Source organism: Triticum dicoccoides, chromosome 4A (genome assembly GCF_002162155.2).
Source record: "Triticum dicoccoides isolate Atlit2015 ecotype Zavitan chromosome 4A, WEW_v2.0, whole genome shotgun sequence".
NCBI classification, from domain to species: Eukaryota; Viridiplantae; Streptophyta; class Magnoliopsida; order Poales; family Poaceae; genus Triticum; species Triticum dicoccoides.
This window is the reverse complement of record NC_041386.1, coordinates 704303667-704312135: the sequence shown is the minus strand read 5'-3', so window position 1 is coordinate 704312135 and position 8469 is coordinate 704303667.

The window sequence follows — 8469 nt, the reverse complement described above, 5'->3', positions numbered from 1 at the left end:
GCACGGCCCGTTTAATTTTTTTATATTTTTTCAAAAAATATTATATATATATATACCTAAAATATAGCCCAATAGGCCTAAAAACCAGCCCAGCAGGCTGAAAGTCTGCAGCCCAGCGTGCTAAACGGGCCATCCGGCCGGCCCGTTTACTAATCAGGCCGTGCCTGGGCCAAGGAGCAGCGCCCGTGGGCCGGCACGGCACGGCCCGGCTATTAAACGTGCCATGGCGGGCCGTGCCGGGCCAGGCACGATTAGCACAGGCCGGGCCGTGCCGTGCCGGGCCGGCCCGTTTGGCCAGGTCTGTCTAAGACCGGATCAATCAGCCCCTAAACTCTCCAAAACCATATCACTTTCCCCCATGATTGTTTTGGACAAGATTTCGGTGGTTTTGACTTTTCTGCGGGCTAACTGGACCGTGCTGAGTTGGCATATGCAACTTTTCCCAATTATTAGTTGGCATATGCAGGCTGACTGGACCGTGCTGCATTGTGTGTGTTGTTATCATGGCATTGAAGATGTGATGTAGGATGCATTGTGTGTGTTGTCAACCACCTATGTAAGCTCCAATCAACAATTGTATTTGAGTTTAAAATTTCAAAAGAGGGGGAGGGCGTGCCCCCCACCCTCGTGGACAGGGTGTGGGCCCCCTGGTCTCGATTCTTTCTCCAGTATTTTTTATATTTTCCAAAAAGTGCCTCCGAGGATTTTCAGGACATTCCGAGAAATTTGTTTTCTACACATGAAACAACATCATGGTAATTCTGCTGAAAACAGCGTCAGTCCGGGTTAGTTTCATTCAAATCATGCAAGTTAGAGTCCAAAACAAGGGCAAAAGTGTTTGGAAAAGTAGAAACGTTGGAGACGTATCAACTCCCCCAAGCTTAAACATTTGCTTGTCCTCAAGCAATTCAGTTGATAAACTGAAAGTGATAAAGAAAAAAAATTTACATACTCTATTTGCTCTTGTTGTTGTAAACATGCAAAGCCATCATTCAGGTTTCAACAATATTATAAACTAACCATACTCACAATAACACTTAGGTCTCACAATTACTCATATCAATGGCATAATCAGCTAGCGAGCGATAATAATAAAACTCGGATGACAACACTTTCTCAAAACAATCATAACATTATATAACAAAATGGTATCTCGCTAGCCCTTTCTGAAACCGCAAAACATAAATGCAGAGCACCTTTAAAGATCAAAGACTGACTAAACATTGTAATTCATGGTAAAAGAGATCCAGTCAAGTCATACCCAATATAAACTAATAATAATAAACGCAAATTACAGTGTGCTCTCCAGCGGGTGCTCTTTAATAAGAAGGTGATGACTCAACATAAAAAATAAATAGATAGGCCCTTCACAGAGGGAAGCAGAGATTTATAGAGGTGCCAGAGCTCGATTTTAAAATAGAGATTGAATAACATTTTGAGCGGCATACTTTCGCTGTCAATGCAACAACTATGAGATGGCTGTATCTTCCATACTACATGCATTATAGGCAGTTCCCACGCAGAATGGTAAAAGTTTATACTCCCCCAACCACCGACAATCATCAATCCATGGCTTGCTCGAAACAACGAGTACCTCCAACTAGCAAAAATCCTGGGGGAGTTTTGTTTAATAATTTTGATTTGCTTTGATCTTTTTGGATCATGGGACTGGGCATCCCGGTTACCGGCCCTTTCTCGTGAATGAGGAGCGGAGTCCACTCCTCTTGAGAATAACCCACCTAGCATGGAAGATATAGGCAGCCCTAGTGGAAACATGAGCGGCTCGAGCATACAAAACAGAATTTCATTTGAAGGTTTAGAGTTTGGCACATACAAATTTACTTGGAACGGCAGACAAATACCGCATATAGGAAGGTATGGTGGACTCATATGGAACAACTTTGGGGTTTAAGGAGTTTGGATACACAAGCAATATTCCCGCTTAGTACAGGTGAAGGCTAGCAAAAGACTGGGAAGCGACCAACTGAGAGAGCGACAACAGTCATAAACATGCATTAAAACTAATTTACACCGAATACAAACATGAGTAGGATATAATCCACCATGAACATAAATATTGTGAAGGCTATGTTGACTTTATTTCAACTACATGCATGAACATGTGCCAAGTCGAGTCACTCAATTCATTCAAATGAGGATGCCATCCCATCATATCACATCATAATCATTCTAATAGCATGTTGGCACGCAAGGTAAACCATTATAACTCATAGCTAATCAAACATGGCACAAGCAACTATAATCTCTAAATGTTATTGCAAATATGTTTACTTCATAATAAGCTGAATCAGGAATGATGAACTCATCATATTTACAAAAATAAGAGAGGTCGAGTTCATACCAGCTTTTCTCATCTCAATAAGTCCATCATGTGTCGTCATTATTGCCTTTCACTCGCATGACCGAACGATGTGTAAAATAATAAGAGTGTACATGCATTGGACTAAGCTAGAATCTGCAAGCATTCAACTCAAAAGAGAGAAGACAAGGTAATATGGGCTCTAATTAAATAATCAATCATGCATATGAGAGCCACTAAGCATTTTCAATATGGTCTTCTACAACCCCCAAAGAAAAGGAAAGAAAATAAAACTATTTACACGGAAAAGCTCCCAAGTAAAAAGAAGAACGAGAAATCTTTTTTGGGTTTTCATTTTAATTTCTACTACAAGCATGGGAATTAAACTAACTAATTTTTTTGGTTTTTCTTAAGGTTTAATAAACACATAAGAAGAGTACTAGAAAAGAAATTTAGGCTAGCATGGATAATACAAAGAAAGAGTATGAGCACCGACGACTAGTGTGTGAACATGAATGTAAAGTCGGTGAGAAATACGTACTCCCCCAAGCTTAGGCTTTTGGCTTAAGTTGGCCTAATGCCAAGGACCGCTGCTACTCTCCCCGGTGTACTGAGAAGTGTAATCAGGATACCACTAGCTGGCCATCTCCGGATCCCACTGGAAAGATGATGCACGATAAGGGTCCAGTGCAGGTTCCGGCTCAGGTTCAGGTTCTGGAGTGGATGCTTGGCCTCGATGAGCGTACACCGCCTTCAGTGTAATAAGAAAATTATCTGCAGTCAAATCAAACAACAAAGGTGCAGGCAGAATAATAGTCTCACTGTGTTTCTTATTAAATCTCAAGTTATACAGGAGCGTCTTATCATCATTCTGAACAATAAAGTTGTGTGCTACCATGCTCCTGTAATCTAAAATGTAAGAGGGCAAGATTGTCTCCTCTTTCTCATAGTGCCTAATAGGTATCCTAAAATGTCTAGAAAGACGTGAAGCATAGATACCTCCAAATATGGGGCCTTTTATACGATTCAGGCTTAGCCGTTTAGCAATGACGTCATCCATACTAAAACTATTGTCTCCAAACAAGGCATGTTGAAGAATGATAATATCAGGAACATTAAAGTTTCCACTATTTCCACGACCAATTAAGCATCTACTAGCAAATATGGCAAAGTAACGTAAAACAGGAAAGTATATGCTAGAGATTTTTGCCTCGAAACCTTTCTTTGGCTCCTCTACAGCTATAGTGTTAACAAAGCCATCCACATCTTCACGATGGGGTTCCTCTAACTCTCCCTCAAAAGGTATCCTACATACCGCATAAAAATCATGTAAAGCCATTTCTCTGAATTCATCATATAAATGAAATGATACTGAAGGCGGTTACTTCTTAGGATAGTAATAAAAAATTTGCACGAAGGTATTGGTAAGTAAGAGATACTGATCTATCCGGTCGTGGAGGAAATCGGTGAGGCCCGCACTCTCGATCAAAGAATAAAAATCTTCATGAATTCCAGCTTCTTTCAAGAAATTATCACATGGCCATTCACACGACCGTACTTCCACTAAGCGAGGAAGATTATACTTGACTTTTTCCCTTCTCTTTAGCTTGGTTTTCCTGAGAGCCTTGGCTAGAAGAGCCCCTTAAAGGTCTCCTTAACATTTTTTGAAAATTTCTGAAAATTTTAGTAACTTCAAAATAAAAGTGAATAAAACTTAATAAGAATGGTAGCAACTACTCCTACAAGTGCCTAGAGCCTATATCATGCATTAGAATTACTTGGAACCTCATAAATTTAACATGCAAGCTCAAGAACAGGGTCACCAAGATAGCAAGGATTTGCAATGAATAAAGCACTAGAACAAAAATTAATTAGACCAATGGAGGAGTCACATACCAAGCAACAATCTCCCAAAGCATTTTTGTGAATGGAGCTTTGAGCAAGGAGATCGAAAATCGCAGCAAAATGAGCTAGAACTCGTGCTTGAGCTGGATGGGGATTTTTTTGGGTAGAAGATGAAGTGTGTGGGTGCTGGCATAAGTGGAGGGGGGCTACCAGGGGCCCACAAGACAGGGGGCGCGCCCAGGTGGGGTGGGCGCGCCCTCCACTCTTGTGGCCTGGTGCTTGCCCCTCCTGCAGTGATTTCAGTGCCTAAAATCCTCAAATATTCCATAAAAAATCATACTAAATTTGCAGGGCATTTAGCAATTTTATTTTCAGGATATTTTTTATTGCACGGATAATTCAGAAAACAGACGGATAATGCTATTTTTGCTTTATTTATTCTAAATAACAGAAAGTAAAAAAAAGTATAGAAGGTTGTGCCTTCTAGTTTATCCATCTCATGATCATCAAAATGAATCCACTAACAAGGTTGATCAAGTCTTGTTAACAAACTCATTCCAAATAACACGGAACCGAAGAAATTTTGAAGTGACACTAGGTTACCTCAACGGGGATATGAAAATCCCCAACAATAAGGATATCATACTTTTTCTTGACAGTAGGAAGAGGAAATTCGAAACCTCCAATAATAATTGATGGAATTTTCTCAATAGTATTTATGCTGTGAACTTGAGGTTGTTTCCTCAAAAAATGTACCGTATGCTCATTTCCATTAACATGAAAGGTGACATTGCCTTTGTTGCAATCAATAACAGCACCTGCAGTATTTAAAAAGGTTCTACCAAGGATGATCGATATACTGTCGTGCTCAGGAATATCAAGAATGGCGAAGTCTGTTAAGATAGTAACATTCGCAACAACAACAGGCACGTCCTCACGAATGCCGACAGGTATAGCAGTTGATTTATCAGCCATTTGCAAGGATATCTCAGTGGGTGTCAACTTACTCAATTTAAGTCTACGGTACAAGGAAAGAGGCATAACACTAACACCGGCTCCTAAATCACATAAAGCAGTTTTAACATAATTTCTTTTAATAGAGCAAGGTATAGTGGGTACTCCGGGATCACCAAGTTTCTTAGGTATTCCACGCCCTTAAAGGTGTAGTTGGCAAGCATGGTGGAAATCTCAGCTTCAGGTATTTTCCTCTTATTAGTGATGATATCTTTCATATATTTAGAATAAGGATTTGGTTTAAGCATATAAGTTAAGCGCATACGTAAGAAAATAGGTCTAATCATTTCAGCAAAAAGCTCAAAGTCCTCATCATCCTTTGTCTTGGATGGTTTAGGAGGAAAGGGCATGGTTTTCTGAACCCATGGTTCTCTTTCTCTACCATGCTTCCTAGCAACAAAATCTCTCTTATCATAACGTTGGTTCCTTGATTGTGGGTTATCAAGACCAATAGCAGGTTCAATTTCTATATCATTGTTATTACTAGGTTGAGCATCTACATGAACATCATTATTAGCATTATCATCGGGTTCATGTTCATCTTCTGATTGTGTTTCAGCATCAGAGATAGAAATATTATTAGGATTCTTAGGTGTTTCTACATTAGGTTCACTAGAAGTTTGCAAAGTCCTATCATTCTTCTTTTTCTTCTTCTTAGAAGAACAAGGAGCATCTAGATTATTATTCTGAGAATCTTGTTCAATTCTCTTAGGGTGGCCTTCAGGATACAAAGGTTCCTGAGTCATTCTACCAGTTCTAGTAGCCACTCTAACAGCAAAGTCATGTTTATTATTTAATTCATCAAGCAAATCATTTTGAGCTTTCACTACTAGGGAAAAGCCTAGCAGCAGCGCTGGTTTTAGGCCTATCAGTAGCGCGGGCAGGAGCGCTACTGATAAGGCGCTACAGCTAAAGCTTAGCAATAGCGTGCCTGGACCCACGCTACTGCTAAATTGACTTAGTAGTAGCGCTTCTGCAGAAGAGCGCTACTGGTAATTAGTAGTAGCGCTTCTCCTTGCCCGCGCTACTACTATTATTTAGTATTTTATTTCTTTTTTATTTCATGTTGTATTCATACACCTTTACACAAGTTTTCATACAACAAGAATTTAGAGATTGTTTTTACATCATAATGAGTTATTACATCACGGGGTGAAAGAACCATGGACTAGTTTCAAGTGGATGTCCATCCACTTGAAACTAATCCGCGGTTCTTTCACCCAATGACATAATAATATCATCATCATCATCATATCATTAACAACTTATCATCGTAATACATCATTGTCATATAACACCTCCTAAAGATCAACTTAGCAAATTGGTCACTAGTCGTAATCACAAGTACTCCTCATTATCAACTCTAACACATTACCACATAATAAACATATTGTACCTCATAGGACCTAGCTACTACATTCGATTAAGACCTACTACATTTTCTAAGGTAAAATAGCAAAAAACAAGATAGCCCCTGACTCTCCATTATGGAGAATGGAGATTAGCCTGTCTCCAATTCTTGCCTTTCGCTGAATGTTACTTCCAAGAACCTCCTTGCGAATGTCCATACATTTCTTCCATTCTTTGATGAACATGTGTTCATCGGTTTTAGAAATCCGATATGCACAGGTGAGCTCCCTAGATTTACCTGGCAGTATGTTCAGAACTGTAAGGCGACCATTCAGATACATCAGATGAGGCACACAATCCATCGGGAGTTTCTATTGAAAAACATAGTAATAACTTCGTAGTTAGCAATGATGTACTAGTTTTAGAAGTATGCAAAAGATGCACGGATGTCGTAATAGTAAAAAATCTTACCAGGGTATCTCCAGAGAAGTTACCGTGGTTCATCACGTGCACTAGTGGCACGTATTCACCATAATTTGGAGGATTTCGATAATAGTTATTGTAATCCTCAAGAAGAGTACAAAATGCGATCAGATGATTTTTCTCCTTATAAGTTAATTCGGAGCCATCGGTGTAGTGGGTTTTGTCTACCATCTTCCGCACAGTCTTTGAAGAATCAAAATAAGCTGTCAATGGAAATAAATTGTCAACTATTTTGAAATAAACAATATAAATTAGTTAATAACTATGTTTGAGAAACTCACATAGCGGTACAATCGGAATCGTATCAACAAGGACCCAAATGTCCATATCGCCTTGCTCGATGTCAGGATCACCAAGATCCATGGTGACAATCATACCCTCATAAAACCATACATTTTGCAAAGTGCTTCCCAATTTTGGCAACCAAAATGGGTTACGCTCTGAGCATTGCACAGATTTACTTCAAAATCCATATCATGATGGGTCCTTAGGTGTATTTTCTTTGTTTCAAAATTTTCATGGTCTTCAAAACCCATCCTCTCCAAGACATAGCGTTTTGCATGGCATGGGATAAGCTAGTCGAATTGTAAAAGATGAAAATTAGACGTTGAAATAGTTGAAGTCATGCTTAATTACGAAAAAAACACTTGTCGTTGTTGCGTACCGTTTCAACATCGAAGGTCTCCTCGAGCTTAATACTGAAGCGCCGATCTTCATCCAGCTCAACGAACCTGTCGCACATACCTCGATCGTCGTGGCACCAGCTGCACTCCCCCGGGAGACTGTCGTCGTCCGAGTACGACATTTCCTACGTTCATAATTCAAAGATTAAACTTGTACATATTCTAGCACAAGTCATGCCAGAATTCACGGAAAAATCTGGCATGACCTTTGCTAAAAAAGGACATATCGAGCGCCTGAAATTTGCCGGAACGGAAATTAATCAACACTCCGGCAAAACATAGGCCACTCAGAGGTGTAACCAAAACATGAAATAATTGCTTAAACTAAAAAATAACAACAAATATGACATGTTCAACTAGTTCTATTAATTCAACTAGTTCTTACTAAATATAAACTTATTATAAATAGAAAAAAACTAGCTCTTTCTAAAAATAAAGTAGTTCAACTAGTTATTAATTTACTTACTAAACTAGTTCAACTAAAACTAAACTAGTTCAACTAAAACTAAACTAGTTCTATTAATTCAACTCGTTCTTACTAAATATAAACTTACTATAAATAGAAAGAAACTAGTACATCTACTACTACTAATTAACATCTACTACTACATCTACTACTAATTAGCATCTACTACTGCTAATTATACAACTAGTTTACCATCATACTACTAATTAATATCCACTACTACTAAAAATCATTATCTATGAACCCTAAATTAACATCTACTACTACTAAAATCATCTACTAACTAAGCAAAGAGAGAGGGGGTGGGG